This window comes from Phocoena phocoena, chromosome 18 (assembly GCF_963924675.1).
Source record: "Phocoena phocoena chromosome 18, mPhoPho1.1, whole genome shotgun sequence".
In the NCBI taxonomy this organism is placed as follows: domain Eukaryota; kingdom Metazoa; phylum Chordata; class Mammalia; order Artiodactyla; family Phocoenidae; genus Phocoena; species Phocoena phocoena.
Genome location: NC_089236.1, coordinates 48,408,693 through 48,430,644, shown reverse-complemented (window position 1 = coordinate 48,430,644; position 21,952 = coordinate 48,408,693). Strand labels below are relative to the sequence as shown.

General features: G+C 41.8%; 1 pseudogene across 1 annotated transcript; it reads right to left on the bottom strand.

Moving 5' to 3' along the window:
• Positions 1-20,911: 20,911 nt before the first annotated feature.
• On the bottom strand, positions 20,912-21,664 carry LOC136137453 (peptidyl-prolyl cis-trans isomerase A pseudogene; annotated as a pseudogene). The gene has a single exon (XR_010656743.1). The product of XR_010656743.1 is annotated as a peptidyl-prolyl cis-trans isomerase A pseudogene (transcript).
• Positions 21,665-21,952: the final 288 nt, after the last annotated feature.

Here is a 21,952-nt window from a genome sequence, read left to right as displayed (position 1 = left end):
TTGTTCTACATCCAAGTAATAGACATTCAAGAAAGACAGAATAAAAACAAATAGAGAGAAAAAAAAATCAAAAAGTAATTCAAAAAAATTCCCAAAGAAATGAGTTTCCAAATGGGAAAGACCAATTGAGTGCCTAACACACTATATAAAAACAGAGCTGTAGGGGATTCCCTGGTGGCACAGTGGTTGGGAGTCCACCTGCCGATGCAGGGGACACGGGTTTGTGCCTAGGTCCGGGAGGATCCCACATGCCGCGGAGCGGCTGGGCCCGTGAGCCATGGCCGCTGGGCCTGTGCGTCCAGAGCCTGTGTTCCACAATGGGAGAGGCCACAGCAGTGAGAGGCCCGCATACCACAAAAAAAAACAGAGCTATAGCAAGAACATTAGGGTTGGTCCTCATGAAATTTCCAAAAACTGGTGTAAAGAAAAGATTCTAGAAGCTTTGAGAGAAAAAATATATATACAGTGAGGCAAGCGTCAAAATAGTTCCAGATTTGTGAACCTCCAAGATTAGAATTAGAAAATAATGGAACAATGCCTTCAAAAGTCTGAGGGAAACTATTTCCAACTTAGAATATTCACTTAGCCAAAATATGAATTAAGTGTGAGGGCACTTAAAGATTTCCAGACATGTTTATCAAGTTTATCTCCTATGCACCCTTACTCAGGAAGCTACTAGAAGAGGTGCTCCACAATAACAAGGGGGAAACAAAGAAAGAGGAAGACATGGGATCTAAAAAACAGGGGAACCAACTCAAGAGAGAGGCAAAGGGTATCCCAGAATACTGGTGAAGGAGAAGTTCAGGATGGAGATGTACACTGGAGGTAAAGGACACATTTCAGACTCGAGGTCAAAAGGCTTTTAAGAGAGTTGGATCCAGGAGGATGAAATTGATAAAACACCTGCTGGGCTTGAATACAATCAGAAGGGAGTTTAGAAATGATTGAGGGGGAAAGAAACAGAAAGAAAGGCAAACTAAAGAATGGGAGAGTTAGGGACTTCCCTGGTGGTCCAGTGGTTGAGACTTTGCTTTCCAATGCAGGGGGTGTGGGTTCAATCACTGGTGAGGTAACTAAGATCCCACATGCCTCACAGCCAAAAACTCAAAATATAAAACAGAAGCAATATTGTAACAAATTCAATAAAGACTTTAAAAATGGTCCACATCAAAACAAATCTTTTTAATAAAAATAAATTTTTAAAAAAAGAACAGGACAGGGCTTCCCTGGTGGCGCAGTGGTTGAGAGTCCGCCTGCTGATGCAGGGGACACGGGTTCGTGCCCCGGTCTGGGAAGATCCCACATGCCGCGAAGCGGCTGGACCCGTGAGCCATGGCCACTGAGCCTGTGCATCCGGAGCCTGTGCTCCACAGCAGAAGAGGCCACAACAGTGAGAGGCCCGCGGACCGCAAAAAAAAAAGAACAGGACAGTTATATACTTCATTGAAATTTTTCAAAATGGTACAAGAAAGGAAAAACAATCATAGAATACCACATAGCTCACGTGTAAATAACAGTCACATAGTCCTAAAGTCATAATCTTATGAATAGTTACAAATCTTATAAATGCTGAAGACTAACTTAAACAAATTATGACATCTATATAGGGTGAATGAGGAGGTGGTATGCATATCTGAGAATAGTGGGTAAGCTTGCTAAATTCTCATCTTCCACAGCAGGAAGTGAATAGACAATACTGAAAAATCAAGATGTAGCACTATTCGCAGGTTGTTTAGTGATATGGATGCAAGCATCAAAAGTAACAGATACAGGGCTTCCCTGGTGGCGCAGTGGTTGAGAGTCCGCCTGCCGATGCAGGGGACACGGGTTCGTGCCCCGGTCTGGGAAGATCCCACATGCCGCGGAGCGGCTGGGCCCGTGAGCCATGGCCGCTGAGCCTGCGCGTCCGGAGCCTGTCCTCCGCAACGGGAGAGGCCACAACAGTGAGAGGCCCGCGTAACGCATAAAAAAATAAATAAATAAAAATAAAAAAAAAGTAACAGATACAAGTTTGACAGAGGATGCCTCTAGAGAGTTGGAAAATGGAAGACAGAGGGCAGAGGAAAGTAGGTACAGCTAATTTTCATAATGACCCTTACAGGACTATTTCATTCTTTAAATTATATGCATTAATAACTGATAAAATAAAAATTAAATTTTAAACTTAGAGAATATTAGGGTGATTCCTCATTTTCAACACAAGGAAGAGTAAATGAAAGTCTAACGGCCTAAGGGGGAAAAAATTATCATAAATTGGAAAGTGTCAGAAAGGGGAAATTTTTTTCTAATCAATTAATTAATTCTTTTGGCCGCATCATGCAGTTTGCAGGATCTTAGTTCCCCGACCAGGGACGGAACCCAGGCCCTGGAAGTAATAGTGCTGAGTCCTAACCACTGAACTGCCAGGGAATTCCCAAAAATTTTTTTTAATTTGAAGAATGCATACTTCAAAGGTGGTGGAGTAGAATTCTCCTCAGATATCATCCAGAACCAACAAGAACAAGAGGCAATAAAAAATTTCTCATCAGTGGTACTTGTTGCCCTGAACGGCGAAACATGAAGACAGAAAGTGGGTGGAGAGGCAGTAACTAGTTTACAGAGTGGGGGAAGGTGAAATCTAAGAACATTCAGAGGGGGATATTGACCGGAACCCTGCTACTCTGACCTTCAGGCTCAGGCACTGGAAGCACCAGGCACTGAAGATGGAGAAAGAGGGAGTTGCTGAAAAGAGAAGACTTGACTGAAAGTCTGCACAAAGAGCATTTGGACCCTAGACCCCCTACCCTACCCTCTACGGTCAGGGAACTACCCCTCCCCACCCTCAAAAGATGCAAAAGTTTTATTCTCTGTCACTGAACCAGGCTTGTGATGTCTGCTCTTTAGGCTGTAGGCATGGTGTAAGGCAGAGATGAGGTGCCGAATGGAAAATAGGGCATTAAATAAAACTGCATACAAAGCCATGTGAGCCCAGTCCAGCTCCCAGAATATCTGCAAACCCCCGTGAAGAGCCCTACTCTTTTGGAAGTAAGCACTGGAGAGCAGCAGGCATTGTGAGTACCCTTCATGTGGACTTAGGGAGCTTGAACCATGAATATCGCAGTGGCCACTGTGATGCCCCAAGACTAGAGGCCCATGCCCAAAGTGTTTATACTGTGTACATTATCCACTGGTGTCCCCACCTAAAAAAACATGACACACTGTACCTCTTTTTTTTTTTGCAGTACGCAGGCCTCTCACTGTTGTGGTCTCTCCCGTTGTGGAGCACAGGCTCCGGACGTGCAGGCTCAGTGGCCATGCCTTACGTGCCCAGCCGCTCCGCAGCATGTGGGATCTTCCCGGACCGGGGCACGAACCCATGTCCCCTGCGTCGGCAGGCGGACTCTCAACCACTGCGCCACCAGGGAAGCCCAACACACTGTACTTCTTGACAAAGAGGGTGTGAGGATCCTGAACCAGATTTCATTTTATTTAGAAAAAATAAATAGATGTATTATTTCTTGCAACCAAATATTGTGGTAGTCACATCTGTCTTTGTTCAAGCTATTCTGCACAAATGCCCTCCTACCTCACCTGCCTAGTGAAATCCTCATCTAAGAGCAGCCAGGTTGCCTTCTTTCTCTAGTTTTCCCTTATTCTTTTCCATTTGGCAGAATTAATTACTCTTGCATTTTTATTCCCATAGCTCTTTATACCTACCTCCAAGACAGTACTTTGTTCTATAGTACTTTGTTCCCTTGACGTTGCCTTAGCGTATATATCTCTTCTAGATTATAAACTCCTTGATGGGAAAATCAATGCCTTATTCATTCTTGAAACACCAGCAAGTCCCATTTCTTTGATCTACATCTAGTATAAGAATCCGCTATCGCTATCAAAGGACTACATACCATCATTTTCCAGGAGTTCCACAAAGTCTGAGGAGGTGCTTATGTGTTGGAAAAAACAGCACAGTATACTCTGTGTGTGAACATAACACTAAACATATTTATTATTTCTGTGCAATAAAAACTGTAAAACTTTCTTCAAGTTATTAAATAATAAGACTCTAGAAAAAAAATGCAGAGAAAATTGGGAGGGAGTGTGGCCTATGGAGAAGCTGAAAAACCTTATATGTGCAGTAACCAACCATACTTTCTGAATTAAATATTGATTTTACAAGTATGAGAGTGAAACCAGATTCTCTCGGAATCTTTGACATATATTGTTTCCTAAGTCTGTGAAATCTTAGTGGGAAATTGGACAGATAGTATGACCCATGAAGAAGAAAGCCTAGTAACTGTGTTTGGGAAATCTTGAGGAAGCTGAAAAGTAGACTGATGATTTGAGAAATCTAAGAAAACTGCAACTGAAAAGAGGTGTTTAAAATTATGTTTTTATTGAAAGTATTTATTGTAGAAAATTTGGAAAATATAAAAATGTATAGGGGCTTCCCTGGTGGCGCAGTGGTTGAGAGTCCGCCTGCCGATGCAGGGGACACGGGTTCGTGTCCCGGTCCGGGAAGATCCCACATGCCGCGGAGCGGCTGGGCCCGTGAGCCATGGCCGCAGAGCCCGTGCATCCAGAGCCTGTGCTCCTCAACGGGAGAGGCCACAACAGTGAGAGGCCCGCGTACCACAAAAAAAAAAAAAAAAAAAAAAATGTATAAAGAAAATAAACTGTCTGTAATCACCACCCCCCAAAAAAGACTCTAGAAATATATCCACCCATCAGCTTCACTTCTGTACTCAAGCGGGAAAAAAACCACCACTCAACCAATTTAGTAAACACCTTAAGAAAACTTGGTACTGAATAATAACCAGAATCCTGTCAGGATCATCTGGTTTCCCCATCAGAGTGACAGTTCTGGAAAAATAAGAGGAAGATGGTCTTTTACAGGGCCTTTATCAATATCTTAGAAAGTATAGGTATCAATACATGCTGGCTGTCAAAGTCGGGTAGGAAGGCATGGAAGAAGTGATCTGTAGGCCTCTCCCTTGGGCCTACACTCTAGGCCTTGTTAGCAATAGAAACTGCGCTGGGTCTGTTTACCTCCTTTCGGATAAAAGAAACGAATGGGAACCCATCTCACTGGATACTGCCACAATCTACGGCGTGGTTGGACCCTTTGGACAGCTCCCACTGAAGATGAGTTCACTGTCAAAAATTATCACACAAGAGAAAACCAGCTGCTATGAAAGAGATGCACCATGAAAGAAAGAATTACAACTGCTATATATAAAACAGAGGGAGTTCCCTGGCAGTCCAGTGGTTAGGACTCAGCACTTACACTGCCGTGGCCTGGGTTCAATTCCTGGTTGGGGAAACTAAGATCCCTCAATCCTCATGTGGCCAAAAAATTAATTAATTAAATTTAATTTAATCAAATTAAATAAACAACAAGGACCTACTGTATATCACACGGAACTATATTCAATATCTTATAATAACCTGTAATGGAAAAGAACCTGAAAAAGAATATATATATATTAAAATACATATATAACTGAATCACTTTGCTGTACACTTGAAACATGGTAAACAACTATACTTCAATTTTAAAAAAAGAATTTACAGTACAGTAACTAGGAGCAATGGAACAATCTGAAAGGAACTTTAAGTGTGTAAAGAGCTAAAGAAAAAATAGATTCCATAAGGTTGAGGACAGGACATTATGGGAAAAAAATCCGTATTTGAAAATGAGCTGTAAGAAATACTAGCAAAGAAAATATAGTCACTGGGATAAATTCCAGTAATTAAAGGCTACTTAACTCAGGTACCTTTTTTGTGTGTAGGGCCCCATGCTGGGGTCAAAGTTCAGTTGACAAAACTTGTGCTCAGCTTTAAAGAATCTTTTTTAAAGTCTTCCAACCTGGACTCTTCACTAGAGTTCCTTCTCATACAGTCACTGAAAAAATCGTTGAATGCTACTACTTTATGACAGGCACGGAACTTGGTGGGGCAGATAATAAAAATGAAGAGCAGTCTTTGCCCTTGAGGAATTTACGATCTAGTAAGAGAGTAATTTCTGTGAGAGAGACACAAGAATAGCACGTAGTCTAATTATAAAAACTGTAGTTGTAACAGCTACCGCGTCTAGCTTTACAAAGCGTCTACCTAATTGCATCCTCTAATCTTCACAACAACCCAGTAAGATTAGTATTATCATATCATCCCCACTTTACTAGGAGAAAATGGGTCCTTAGGAAGTTATACTAACTTTCCCAAAGTCACACAGGTAGAAGATTTTAGGGTTAGGATTTCAACCCAAGTCCTCTGACCACAGCACCCACCTTCTTTTTTGGTTTACTTGTATTTATGCAAAATGCTTTCAGAGCACAGAGGAAGGAGGAATGGTCTGGCCTCATTAAAAGTCTATTTTCCTCTCAATTTGATCTCATTTTTTCTCTATTCCATGATAAGACAATTACCACTCAAAGAACAATATTTTGGCTAAGAAATCAATGAATTGCAAGGTATGGTTCCAACTTGCAAGGAGTTCCTATTTCCGATGGAATGAGGGGAAAAAAACTAAATAACGTATAAATATTTTAAAATATGTAAAGAATGTATATGTGTAATACAATTTTTTAAATGGTAGCTAAAAACAGGAACAGTGAGACCTCAAATAGTCAAATAAGAAAGCATGGAGGAAAGGAAAGGGGTTCAAGGACAACCAAGCCTTGAAGAAAAGTAAAGAAATCAAAGGAAAAAAGGAAGGAGGGCTTCCCTGGTGACACAGTGGTTGAGAGTCTGTCTGCCGATGCAGGGGATACGGGTTTGTGCCCCGGTCCGGGAAGATCCCACATGCCGCGGAGCGGCTGGGCCCGTGAGCCATGGCCGCTGAGCCTGTGCGTCCGGAGCCTGTGCTCCGCAACGGGAGAGGCCACAGCAGTGAGAGGCCCGCGTACCGCAAAAAAAAAAAAGGAAGGAGAGCTGACTCAAAGGGTTGGAAAATTTAGTCCATGAGTTCCCATTAAGAGTGGCGAATTTTCAATCCTGGCTCTTCTATTTACCAACTATTTGAAAGGTATTACTGACCTCTGGACCTCAAGTGTCAATTTCATTATCTTTCAAATGGGGATAAAAATACCTGATTCACAGGATTTTGTAGGAAGTAAATGAGGTCATTTAAGTGACTTGCTGGATGCCCTGCACATCTCAAGGAGTCAACAAATGTCAGAAACAGTTCTAAAATAAAAATTAAAAAAAACAACAAATGTCAGATGTACGTCTAGTATTCCATGTAAAGCTGAGAAAATTGAGGGAAACGTAATTATAGCCTTCTAGAATATGAAGGGTTTTAAAAGAAAAGATGATAACTGTTTTCCATGTTCACAGAAGAGATCACCCCTGCACCCCACCCCCAAAAAAAGAGGATTTAAACTGATTTTGGCCGTACCTGATGGTGGCAATATTGGAAGTTGGAATCCATTTCAGAGAGTTGGAAGCTGGTGGGAGCTAGTGGGGCAGGAGGGGGAGGTCATAAAAAGAGGAAAGATTTGTTATCTCTTTGGACCTATTTTGAAACCGGGGAAAGACTCCTTCTCGGACTAAGATGATAGGATTCTGTAAATATACAAGCTGGTATTTGCCAATAAAAACTTCCTCCTGTGTGGCCTTTTTTATCCAGTAATGATTTCCTGCTCTACTTTGGCTGCCAAATGTATCAAAATGTAATCAGTATATTCCTAAGTCAAATTGCAAGCTTTAGAAATAATGGCTAATGCTCTGATCATTTGCAATAGAATTTTAAAGCCAGCTAATGTTTAAGGTTTCTTGGGGTTTCAAACTCAGCTGTAGTTTTGTTTTAACCTTTTCCCCTTTCAACACCTCAGAAATGATCAGCAAGATTCCTCTTTGCCAAGAACCATCTTTTCTCATTAGAGTTATTCTTATTTTCATCTGGAGTCAAAGTCAAATTTTATAATCCTCAGCTTCCAAGATAGCAACCAAATCCTCTCCTGCCGGCAACTGAACATCTTTTCCCACCAGGAAAACCTATTTACCTCTCTTCAACCCCACACCAAGAGTGCCAGCTGCCCAGAGACTGCGAAGTGGAGACAGGTTAGACTGGCAGAGTGTGACCTGGTGAAGCAAGGGAGGATACAGCCTCAGGCACAGTGGGCATTGACCTCCCAATGTGCGGTTCCCCTTATAACTAATTTGCCTGTGATCTGAACCTTCCCGCTTTGAATTCCCAGGTCCCTAAACCTAGTTGGGCATACTGATGGTGGCCTCTGGGTCTGCCCCTCTTCTTACTTCCTGCTTTTCTTAACCCAGATCCTAACTTGTGGCTGTCTCTGTTAGTGACTGCAATCCCCAACACTCACATCTTGACGGCTCCCTAGCCTTCCAGGTCCTGGAGCTTGCCATGGCTATGAAGGAAGATTCCAAGCCAGCATTTTCCAAGTGTCTTCTGCACTGTGCCAGGGTGGGGACATGCTCCTTAGACTAAATTCTCCCGCAGATTCACAACGTGCGGTTCTAAGATGTCCTGCAGGAATAAAGGGGGTGGGGGAAATGACCTGTTTTAACTTTGTTTAACCCAGCATTTTCCTATCTAGACTGGACAGCTATTCTTTCATCAAAATGCCTACCTCTCCCATTTTAATCTCCTAAGCCTAAATAGCGATTTAGGATTCATACTGGGTTCAAACCTTGGCTCTAGCTCATTCTAAGTCTGTGACTCTGGGCAAGTTCCCTAGCCCCTCTCAGCCACAGTTTCCATATCAGGAAATCAGTGCTACCATGAGTTAATATTAGTATCACCTTGGGTTTTTGTGAGAATGAGATGCATTCCCAGCACATGCTAAGCTCTCATTAAAAGCTCTATTTTTAATTAATTCTTTCTAAATAATGCCCACCCCATTACTATATTTGATTCCAGCTAGCCTCCCAGCTTTAAGTCTCTTTCCTGCTCCAGTGATTCCTGAAGGCTGTTGCCAAAAAATTATTCTAAAGTACTGCTTTTATCAGTTCCCTGTGTTCTGAAGTCTTTTTTTTTTTTTTTTAGGTGAATTAAATTACGTCCAAACTCCTCTGCCTGCCTTTGAAAGTTCCCCGTACCCTGGGAGCTTCCCTCCCCGCTGCTTGCCACCAAAGCCCTGGGTTCCCTGGGAAAAGTGAAGAGTGTCCTCCATCTGCCCTGTCTCCTAACACAGGCACCTGCCGTCCATACACACATTACATGCACTGCTTCTGTGATACTGGTTCTTGGGAAAACACGCTCCTTTAAATTCACCTCTTGGTAAATCTTCCCTGAACTACACTGGTCCATATTGATGGCTCCCTTCTCTCTACTTCCTGTGGTCTGCTCCACACAATTTAGCCTTTAATTATATGCTGTCTTCCATGGTCCACTAATTGTTTCCTGCTTCTTAGTTTCATCTTCTCAAACAGGTTGTAAACAACTTGAGGGCAGGGACCACATCGTACACTTTTCTTCTTAATAACCCCAGACATGCACAAGAGTTAGGACCTCATTCATCTGTGCCAACTAACTGAAGTTAGCCTAACCAGACTGCCAAGGAGGGATCACAGGACTCGTCCATAATTGTTACACACAACCTGAATGACCTTCAGGTAACCCACACTTGCTACATTTATATTTTCGTTGAACGGAATTTACCTGCTGTCTAAATATTCCCATGCTTTACCAAATTCTCAAAGTATAGATGTAGGAGTTGAGATTCCAAATTCCAAATCCCCTGTGACTTGTTTATAAATAGTGACAAGGGGGCTTCCCTGGTGGCGCAGTGGTTGAGAGTCCGCCTGCTGATGCAGGGGACACGGGTTCGTGCCCCTGTCCGAGAAGATCCCACATGCCGTGGAGCGGCTGGGCCCGTGAGCCATGGCCGCTGAGCCTGCGCGTCCGGAGCCTGTGTTCCACAACAGGAGAGGCCACAGCAGTGAGAGGCCTGCGTACCGCAAAAAAAAAATAGTGACAAGGGATGAAGAGTCAGACTCCGCTCTCTTTGGGAGCTGCTTTTCTGTCTTGGGAAGTTTATGCAAATGACGCAGGAGTTGGTGGGAGACTTAATTACTCTCTAGTGAAAACCCAGACGGCTTGTTACCGTCTGTTTCTTCAAGGAGAGTCAGCCACCACACAGTAACCCTCTGTAAAGTTACAATCCCAGAGGTAAAGTACTTTGGGATCCTCGGATGAAAGGAAGCCTGCAGGTCCAAGACACTATTATTATTGCCATAAATAATGGTGCTTTGTATTTTATCAAAGGAGCTCAGAGTGGCTTGCAAACATTAACTAATTAATCCAAGGGGGAAAAAAAAAACCTGTGAAAGAGGTAGAAGGGAAATATTATTATCCCCATTATGCAGCCAGAGAGACTGAGACATGTCTAAATTTGTTGACTTACCCAAAGTCACATGGAGAGTAGAACCCAGGTCTCCTGACATCCAGTTTGAACAGCCCACGCTGCTTCTCATGATGTATTAAAAATTTTTTTAAGTACGATTTATGATATAAAAATAAACCTTGGGAAAGTAAATGACATCTAACCTTTCAATAACCATCATGTAATAAAACAGCAGACGTGGGAAAAACATCTTGAAGGAAAGATGTGTGGGTAGAACACTTTAATAAATACATGGCTTTAATCAAAACTTTCCAAGGGGAGCGAGCGACTCTTTAAGGAATCTGATATTTAATAATTGCTGTTCTAATGGTTTAAAACAAAGAGGCATAATCCACCAAGTTTTAAACAGAAACTAGTCTAACAAGTTCTATACTTTATTTTGAACTCTATTTCCTTATTTCTTCAGTGTTCTCAAGAAGGTTTTCAACATTTATCAATGTGATGCAAATGTCACATGGAAGATATAAATACTACTCTTCAGATACCTCACATTCTTCCTGATTCAAAGTCATAGTTTATATTAATGCGATTCAGGAAATTGACAAGGAACAGTGTCTCCAAGGAAGCGCGTGGAAGAGGGAGAGGGAGATTTGAACCTGTGATTTGTTTAATAATGAGACACTCTGCTGTTTTGCCACTCTCCACATCACCCCTGAACATGCCAACAGATAAAATGCTCACAGTGTCCTAGACCAGAGACCCCCATCTGAGAGCCTGCAAATCCTAACCAGATGACACCAGGCCAGTTTCCACTTCAGAAACTCCATGTCACCAATCTTCATATTCCTTTGGTAATTTTTTATTTCAGAATTGCCCTTCGTATAATTGTACATAGCATTGCATTTCCTAGTATCTGCCCCCATAAAATTGGTATCAAATGGTACAGTAATCCTGCTAATTCTATATCCCCCATTAGAAATGTAGGTCACTTTTTCGAAGTTGAGGCATCACACAACAGAATTTTCTAGCGACATCGTTCATCTTCCATTCAAGAAGAAATATTCAGCCTTTTATTTTGACTCACCCATTATGCTCATACTTAGGCCTTTCTCTGGTGCTTCCCAACACAGTACCTGTGTCCTCAGGAAGAGATATTATAAGGAGACAAAACGACAGCCAGTATGAGAAACCACACTGTTCACCAAAGAAAGACTAGATTAAAGATGAATACCTGTACAAACTTGAACCTCATTACGACCTATCAGATAGCCAAGAGCAATTGGCCTGACTCCGTTGTGCTTATGTTTCCGTTTAAAGGAGAATCAAAACAACGCTTTACCAACAGCAAAAAATGTTAGGCATTTGTGATCCTCACTTATTTTAAGTGCCTGAAAGTCTCTACAAAATGAAGCCTTTATGCAATGTCTAAACAAAACAGAAAGAATAATCCTTTTTTTAAAAAAAGGAAAATCAGTCAGATGATTAGTATCAACAGATACTTCACCACCGCTTGACAATTCATCACTTGACAATTTTCCTCATAGCACACATTCTCCAGCCAAACACTAGAAAAACCATTTATTTCCGAATGTTTTCAGCCTACCAACATCTCATACATTTAAATCTATAAAAGGGACTGACGGCATCTACTGCTTAAAAGAATTAAATTTTTTAAAATAAGAACATTCCACTTTGAAAATAAAATTGTTGTTACCATGGCCTTATCTGTGCTAATTCCCGCTCCTCCCTGATTAAAAAAAAAAAAAAAAAAAAAATGTGACCTATCAGGATTCAAGCATTTCTTCAAACCAAGCAACCTGTTGAACAACTTCTTAATGTGCCTATCAATCATCTGGTGATAAGAAGAGTTTGCATTCATAATAGCTAGTTGCTAAAATAAATATGAGTTACTATACCTAATTCAATCAACAATGGGACCTCAGAGGTCAGCAAAGAAATAATCAAACAATAAGTATGAATAGGTTGTAATTTTTCTGATTAACAAATGTTCTCCTTGTCATATGATGTTAAGAGCTGCTCAAAGCACTCAGGTAAATTTAGAATGTATGTATTTACTTTGGAGGGGTCTGTGTGCGCTCTCCCAATCAGAAACCCATGAGCCTGTAAGTTTTGCAAACATCAAGTTTTGCTTTCAGAAAACATTTCTCTGTATGGAATTTATGTTTAACAGGTTCCAGGGCCACAATTCATAGAATCTAACAGAGATCAAATAAAATGTGAATGCTGCTTTACCTTAAATACATTCGTACTCAACCCATCCAAGATTATCTTATAAAGCAGCTGATGTAGTTTGGGAGAGAATAGATACATGTATATGTATGGCTGAGTCACTTTGCTGTGCACCTGAAACTATCACAACATTGATAATCAGCTATACCCCAATTATAAAATAAAAAGTTAAAAAAAAAAAGCAGTCGATGTAATAAAACTTGATAATTCCATCTTCTTTTCCTAATTAGAATTATATTTTCCATGCAGGGAAAGGGAGAGATTTGGTTCCTGAGCCAGCCATTCCTGCAGCCGCCCTCCCAAATAACCAATGTCAATTAGAGAGTGAAAGGGTCACAGTGAAAAGCTCATCATCCATTGTTCTTATCACAACTTATAATATGACCAAAATATCAGGTCTAGGTTTCTATTGCTTCTGATTCCTCATCTCCACTCCTTCCTTCTCAACCATTTTGAGGGGGATGGCAGCAGTAGCAAATAGAGTTCAGGTGCAAAATTAAACAGTTAGGCTAAAAATCTTGGAAGGCGGGGAGCGCAATGGCTTTTTAATAAGAGCAAAACACTGGGGAGGCAGACAAGAATGCAAATGAAAAGTATCATCAGGTGAGAATAATTTCTTCCTCTAGTTTAGACACATGACTCCATTGCTACCCCCCAAATCTAAAGTTTTTAAGCAGCTGGTTTGTTTAGTTTTTGTTTGTTTTTTTTTCATAATAATAGATTTTGAGGACTGAATAAAGAGGAAAATATCAACGGGATGAGTGGATTGGACAAGTGATAGATTTCATATATCGGTGCTTGAGACGTCATTATTGGTTCCTGTAGAGAAATCCAGAGGCACAGAGAACCTCATCTCTCAGCGTCACCAGCTCATTTCAAGCATCTAAGAGTGGTGGGGATTAGGGTCTTAGAAACAGAGAGAACTGAAAAATCTGTCACGTGGCATTTATAAAGGAAGCAACTGACACAAAAAGACTGTTAAATGTCTAGCTATGAAAGCATAAATGTCATTAGACAGTCAGAGTCTTCTCTGGAAACTAGATTTTAATAGGTTTTTGATTGTCACTTTTCTTTTATTTCTTCATTACTCACACCTTGGAGGGATTCACTTTCAAAAGGATTTGCTTAAACTTCCCCCTCAAAATCCAATTTGCAAATACACCTGCAATTGAATTTTCAATATGTACCGTCACAGGTGCTCTCCTTTGTATGCAAAACAGTCCCAGCTCACAAGTCTGCCCATGGCAACCAGGCCACACTGCAGAGTTCAGGTGACTGATTCCTGCAACACCGAAAGGGGTAGAAAAATTGAGGCCATTATTCAGCTCTTCAGGCTGAAAGTCCACTTGGAGTGAATACTGAATTCGAGACCAACCTTCCAATAATCTAAGTATTGGAACTGAGCTCTGAATAAGCAGACTGAATTTAGATCTCAATTTTATTGGAAGAAATCTGTCCAGAAAGTGCAGGTACTTTCCTGATCCTTAGAAAAAAATATTATGGGTTTAAATGACTGTAGACTATGGAATCCACATTTTGCTTATTCTATTTCACAACAGATCAAAGTTATGAACTCTGAGTCTATGCATTTCTACTCAAGGTTTTCATCAACAAACAAATATTTTCTGAATGCCTAGTGGGTGCTTGTCTTGCAGCAGGAGCAGAAAGAAATAAAAAGGAAACACTGACTTCCGTGGAGAGGCCTGAAATTATAAGATATCTATTAATAACTAAATCTGTGTAACACAGATTCAACCTAGTTGTTAAAAATGAAAAGCTACATAAAACAATTTAGGATTCCATTGCAGGAAGAACTTTAGCACCATTGTTTCAATTTTCTTTGAAACAGTTTATTATTTAAATTGTGTTTGAAGTTGGCATTAACTGACTGAATTATAGTAATATAGTAATTTTAAGCATTGGATATCATTCAGGGTAACTTTACTACTGACTATATCAATTTGATTATCAATTTTCAATTAAGCTAACTATTTTAACAGTAGATTATTGTAATATCTTCCCTGGTATCCTTGAAATCTCCTGCAGCACTTCTGATTCATGTGGTTCTTTATTAAAAGGTTAGGATACATTTCCCCCTTTACTACTCAGTAAAATAATACACTTTGAATGGTTATCTTCCAAGATACAGGTTTAAACTATACTGCCTGATATTTTCTAATTGCAGCCATTTCTATGTTTGAATTTTTTTTTTCTTTCTCAGGCTCCAATTTAATTCCTCTTCCTTTTCCTGCACCTCCTGGCCTTCATATCAATCTGGGGCACCTTCAACCTGCTTCTTCATTTTTTGCTTCTAGCCAACCCATCCCTAACGTCTTAAAATCTACATCCACACAGTTGCCATCTTATGTCACACCAATGAATTACCTTTGGTCCATAGCACCCAACAAAAGCTTTGTAATTACAGGAAGGGGGTAGATGAGGAGAAGTATATTCATTTGTCACATCATCCCTAGAGAAAAATATTTATGTTTTTAAAGAAACACAAAAGAAAGTTGGTGGTTTAAAAAGGAGCAGGAATGGGCTTCCCTGGTGGCACAGTGGTTAAGAATCCACCTGCCGATGCAGGGGACACGGGTTTGAGCCCAGGAAGATCCCACATGCCGCGGAGCAACTAAGCCTGTGCGCCACAACTACTGAGCCCACGTGCCACAACTACTGAACTCTGTGTGCCTAGAGCCCGTGCTCCACAACAAGAGAAGCCACTGCGATGAGAAGCCCGTCAACACAACTAGAGAAAGCCCACGCGCAGCAACGAAGACCCAACGCAGCCAAAAATAAATAAATTGTTAAAAAAAAAAACAAAAGAGCAGGAAAGAGGAATGTGGGCTGTAGTATTTTAGCAGATTCTTACATCACTCCTAGTATCTGCCTCCATTGTTGGACTTATCACGCTCCATTGTGATATGTATCTGTCTATCCCACTAGATTGAGAGCCCTTTGAGGGCAGGAGCTCTGGCTAGTGTCAGATCAGCCTCCAAGTAGATAACTAATAAACGTTTGGGGAGTGAGTAAATAAATTCCTTTCTGTTGGAAGACACTGAACTATTGCTCCTACCCATACCGGTCCACCCACTCCGCTTCTATACAATCCTATCTCCCTTCATCTTCCTGTAGGCAACCATCCAGGTCTCTCCCCCGTCAGCCTTTCCTCTGGGTCTCCTGTTCTCTCGGCTAGCAATGCTGGGGGCAGGAAGCCTCCGGTAAAGCCTGACTAGGGTTGCTCACCAGAATTATGCGCATCACTAATCTTGATGTCATTGCCTGTCCTTTGGAGAGCTAAGGCAGTCTTCAAAATGTACATGTCCCACTCAATGACCTTTAAGATTCCTAGCAATTCTAGGATTGCGAGATAAAAGAATTCAGGTCTGTTAGTCTTCTTGGAAATTCCTGCTTGTAATAGATGTAGTAGCAAGTCCTAGGGACTCCAGATTCCGTCTAGCTGTTAACCTTGAAAAGCATGAAAGAAAACATAGACTATAAACATAAAATTAAAAATGCATAGATAACCCTAAAGAGCAGAGTCAGACCTAGACTGTGGGTCTTTCTTTCCCTCCCCCAGTCGCCACCATATCCTTTTCCCTGGCCCTTTTGCTTACCTGGGAAGAGATTTACACCAAGGGTTTCGACTACCCATCTGAATGTCAGAATCGCCTGGAAACTTCAGATTCAGATTCCTGGGCCTCCTGTGGTCCTCAGCCCCCAGCCACCTCAAATTCTGGGTCAGTGACATTGGAGTTGCACCAGGAATGTAGATGTTTAACTAGTTTCCCTGATCATGACATTCAGCCAGATATAGGAACCAGGGAACTAGGGCTAGATTCACTAAAAAAACCAAGACTTTACCTCCTCTAGGGACCCACAGCCAGCCAGTGAGCACATTTCGAGAGCCTCGTTTAACTCTTGGCCACTGAATCAGAGTGGTTTTCAGTAGCGCAGTCAGAAGCTAGTGGAAGAAGATAGGGGGTTGAACTCTGCTGGGAAAAGCTAATGAGCTTTCTTGGTTTAAAGAATATAAACACGATTTGGATTTGGTGAGACAAAGAGGCCTACAGAGGCTGGAGAAACGACACTATCAAAGGATAAGCATCAGAAAGAGGTTTTTTTGTCTGAATGGAGAGGACCAGAGAGGGTTTAAGAACATGAGCCATTAACTTGAACATGACAACACTGGAAGGCGCTTTTTTTTTTTTCCAACAAATAGGTATTGAGCACCCATTTGCCAAGTTCTGTTCAAGGTGCTGGGGGTTCAAGGATCTCCATGCGCGGTCCCTGCCCTGAAGGAGCACAACAAAGTGAGAACCTCTGATATCAGCCACAAGGAAATAACACTCATCCACTGCAACCTCATTTTGCAGAAGAACATGGTAATGGAGCAGATAAGAATTTCTTACTTAGGCTCTGGGATTTTGAGAAAAAGTTTACTAACTGAAAAGTTCACTTCATTTCCCAGTAACATTTTCTTTGGTCAAAGAGGTGAAGTGGGGCTTCCCTTGGTGGTGCAGTGGTTGAGAGTCCGCCTGCCAATGCAGGGGACACGGGTTCGTGCCCCGGTCCAGGAAGATCCTGGATGCCACGGAGCGGCTGGGCCCATGAGCCGTGGCCGCTGAGCCTGCGCGTCTGGAGCCTATGCTCCGCAACGGGAGAGGCCACAACAGTGAGAGAACTGCGTACCGCAAAAAAACAAAAAACAAAAAAAAGGTAAAGTGAAATATTTTCTAATACTACCCCAATTCCCACATGTCTATAATAGCCTCCTGGTCTTCCTGACTCTGGCCTTTCCTATAGCTTTACACACTAACCCATGATTAATCACCCTTGTTCAAAAATGGTCCCTGGCTCCCTGTGCAGAACAAAATAAAACGAATAAAAGAACTGAATCACTTAAACTTACCATCTAGATCCCCAAAGATATAACCTCAATATTCCTTGCTAATATAGTCCCGGTATTCATTCATGCATTCATTTATTCAAGGAGTATTCATTGTACTCTTGCTACTTATTGAGGCTTGAGAATGCAAAAGAGAAAGTAAGACAGCTTTTGCCTTCAAAAAGGTAAAAAATGGAAAAATATCTGAGTAACCTAATCATCATAATAAAATAATCATTGGATGATCACACACCAAATGTAGTGGGTGCTTAAAAAGATGAGTCAAGTTTGGGGGGAGGGGGTGGAGGTGAATCTGGAAAGGCTTCAAGGAAGGCATTTTTTTAAGAGCTGAAAGCAAAGAATGAAAGTAGAATTTTCCAGGAGGATAAGTAAGGAAAAAGCAAACCAGCCTGTGTGAAGACCAGGGCCGTGTCAGGGAATGTGGCAGTTCCTCCCAACTTTTAGTTGGGTGTTCAGGCCATCATGGCTCTAAAGTTTAGATATTTCTTCTGTTGGTGATGGGGAGACATTGGAGAATTTCATGCAGGGGAACGACATGATCAGATTTAGAAAGATCATCCATCTCCCAGTAATGTGGACAAGATATAGGGGACCAAGTGCAAAGAAGGATGAGACAGAGGGAGAGTTAGAAGGAGAACAAAGGGGCAATAGTTCAAGCTGGAGCTGATGAGGGTTTTCCACATAATTCTAGTCAAACCGAACACCCTCTTGTTCCTCATTTAAAAACCACAATTTCCTGTTGTATGGTTTTGTTCTTATACCCAGGAATGCTGCCATCCCCCAACCCTGCCAATTCCACACGTACCAATTCGGCCCAAATTATTTCTCTCCTACAGGTTTTCCCTAAAATCCCAAAGGGAAATCTCTCTTCCTGTTCGAATGCCTATAACAATCAATATCTCTCTTAAGGCACATAGCACTTTTTCCCTGCGGTATATTTCTTGGTACATGTGCAGTGTCTCTTCTGTGACCACAAGCTCACAGAGAAAGGAGCATAACTTAGGCATCAGGCAGGTCTGGTGTAAAGCTCACGTCCATGACTACATAGCTGATTTATAGGGCTTTAGTTACCCCAAGGAGTTTCAGTTTCCTCATCTATAAAATGGAACAAGTAAGACCTCTTTTGCAAGATATTTTTGAAGAGTAAATGAAATAATCAATATAAGGCACCAGCATAGAAGTTGACCCTCAGAAGGCCCTCAATAACTGGTAGTTATTAATACTACAAATAGATTAATCATTTACTTGATGCTGTATCCATGACTGATTTATCTTCAACTCTGCGGCAACACTGTGCACAGCGCTTAGTGTGAAGCCAGAATTCAGCCTGTATTTGATGAATAAATAACAATAGCTAACATTTTAAGCCCTTACTAAGGGCTTTATGTGAATTATCTGTTTGCCTCCTCACCATAACCTTATAAGGCAAATACTGTTATTACCTCTGTTTTACACCTGGAAAGGTGTTGCTTCACTTCTTTCAGAGCTCAGAAGCTAACAAAAGGAGAGAATGACTCACGATTCACAAAGAGGTTTTTTTTCTGGGAAAGCTCATCCATTGGTGAAGTAGATATGGCCAATGTCATGTAATGTGAACCGCTAGAGAGAATTCATGTTCCACAAATAATATGACATCATTACTTGAAATTCACTTGAAGAATCTTCCATTGAGTTACCAGTGTTGAATGGATTAGAAATATAGTCCTTCTGAATTCTGAATAGTTTCGCCTTTCAGTTAGGTGGCTGTTATGGGATAAATTCTATCCCTCCAAAATTCATATATTGAATTCCTAACTCTCAGTACCTCAGAATGGGACTGTACTTGGAGATAGGGTCTTTAAAGATGTAATCAAGGTTAACTGAAGTCATTAGGGTGACCCCAAATTCGACATGACTGGTGTCCTTATAAGATTAGGAAAAACACATACACAGAGGGGAGACTTTGTGACTAGAGCAGGCGCTGACTGAGAGAAAAACTTGCAAAGCATATATCTGAGAAAGGACTTGCGCTAGACTATATTAAGACCTCAGTAGGGACCTCCCTGGTGGCACAGTGGATACAACTCCACGCTCCCAAGGCAGGGGGCCTGTTCGATCCCTGGTCAGGGAACTAGATCCCACATGCATGCCACAACTAAGAGTTCACATGCCACAACAAAGGAGCCCGCCTGCTGCAACTAAGCCCTGATGCAACCTAGTTAATTAATTAATTTTTTTTTTAAAAGATCTCAACACAATAATAAAAAAAATAATTTTTTTCTTCCAGTTTTATTGAGATACAACTGACATACACCACTGGAACCAACCAAATATCTTTCAACAGGTGAGTGGATAAACAAACCATGCTCTATCCACACAATGGGATACTACTTGGCAATAAAAGGAATGAAATGTTCATACACACAACAGGAATGAATCTCAAAATAATTATGTAATATATATATTCAAAATAATTCAAAGAAGCTAGACAAAAATGAGTACATACAGTATGGTTTCATTTATATAAAACTCTTAAAAATGCAAAGTAGGGACTTCCCTGGCAGCACAGTGGTTAAGAATCCACCTGCCAGTGCAGGCGACACGGGTTCGAGCCCTGGTCCAGGAAGATCCCACATGCTGCAGAGCAACTAAGCCCGTGCGCCACAACTACTGAGCCTGTGCTCTAGAGCCTGTGAGCCACAACTCCTGAAGCCACGCACCACAACTACTGAAGCCCACGTGCCTAGAGCCTGTGCTCCACAACAAGAGAAGCCGCCACAATGAGAAGCCTGCGCACCACAAGGAAGAGTAGCCCCCACTCGCCGCAACTAGAGAAAGCCCGCGCGCAGCAACGAAGACCCAACGCAGCCAAAAATATAAATAAATAAATTTATGTTTTATTTATATGCAAAGTAGATAATACTGACAGAAAGCAGATCTGTGTTTGCCTGGGAGAGGGGAGGGGGCAGGAGTGGCAGAGGAAAGAATGTTAATGGGGCATGAAGAGACTTTAGGGTGATGAATATGTTCGCTATCTTGATTGTGGAGATGGTTTCACAGGTGTGTGTGTGTGTGTATATATATATATATATAGTAGGTATATATATGTCAACACATCAAATTGTGTGCTTTAAATATGTTCAGTTCACTGTATATCAATTACACCTCAATAAAGCTGCTTAAAAGAATCAATCAGGGCTTCCCTGGTGGCGCAGTGGTTGGGAGTCCGCCTGCCGACGCAGGGGATACGGGTTCGTGCCTCGGTCCGGGAAAATCCCACATGTCGCAGAGCGGCTGGGCCCGTGAGCCATGGCCGCTGAGCCTGCGCGTCTGGAGCCTGTGCTCTGCAACGGGAGAGGCCACAACAGTGAGAGGCCCGCGTACCGCAAAAAAAGGAATCAATCATAATAAAAGCAAGAGCTACGTGGGCCACTTTATTGGTTGGCTCATTCAGAGAGCAGTCTGGGATCATTGATTTTTTTTTTTTTTTGGTTGTTTAGTTTTTATTTCATAACCATAAACTTAACTTTGCAATTCAGCTAAACTTGGAGGGGAATAAGGAAAATATGGAACCCAAAGAAGTGCAATGAGAACACAAAGATTATAGGATATTTCAAGCAGATGGGGATGAAGGGGTGCTCTCCTGAGCTACAGAAGGAATGGTCTGGTGGTTAAGATAAAACACAAGTCAAATTTATTATTAGATTTGTCCACAGTCAGCAATGGTGATCTTCTTGCTGGTCTTGCCATTCCTGGACCCAAAGCGCTCCATGGCTTCCACAATATCCATGCCCTCTTTCACCTTGCCAAAGACCACATGCTTGCCATCCAAGCACTCAGTCTTGGCAGTGCAGATGAAAAACTGGGAACCGTTTGTGTTGGGGCCAGCATTTACCATGGAAAAGATGCCAGGACCCGTATGCTTCAGGGGGAAATTCTCATCATCAAATTTCTCCCCATAGATGGACTTGCCACCAGTGCCATTATGGCGTGTGAAGTCACCACCCTGGCACATAAATCCCGGAATTGTTCTGTGAAAGCAGGAACCTTTATAACCAAAGCCTTTCTCCCCAGTGCTCAGAGCACGAAAGTTTTCGGCTGTCTTTGGAACTTTGTCTGCAAACAGCTCGAAGGAGACGTGGCCCAAGGGCTCGCCGTCGATGGCGATGTCAAAGAACACGGTAGGGTTGACCATGGTTGGGCAGCGCAGGAAGTTCCGGGGTGACGGCGTCTGCAAAGCTGGGATCATTCTTAAAGGAGTTGGAGGTAGAGGAGAGATAGAAAGATAGGTTTCTTGCACACACCTTTTTTCAGGAATGGTAAGGAAAGCCCAAGGAATGACACTCCTGTGACCATCCACCAAGACATCCTGAGGACCCTGCTGGGCCTGCCCGTGTGTGGAAAGTGAAGGAGAGTTGAAGGTTGTTGGCTCAACTCTCAAATAGCAAATTAAAATTATTATTTAACCTTTCCACCCCTGACTGTTTAGGAAGAGAAGTATTTACTTAATGTTCTTGGGAAG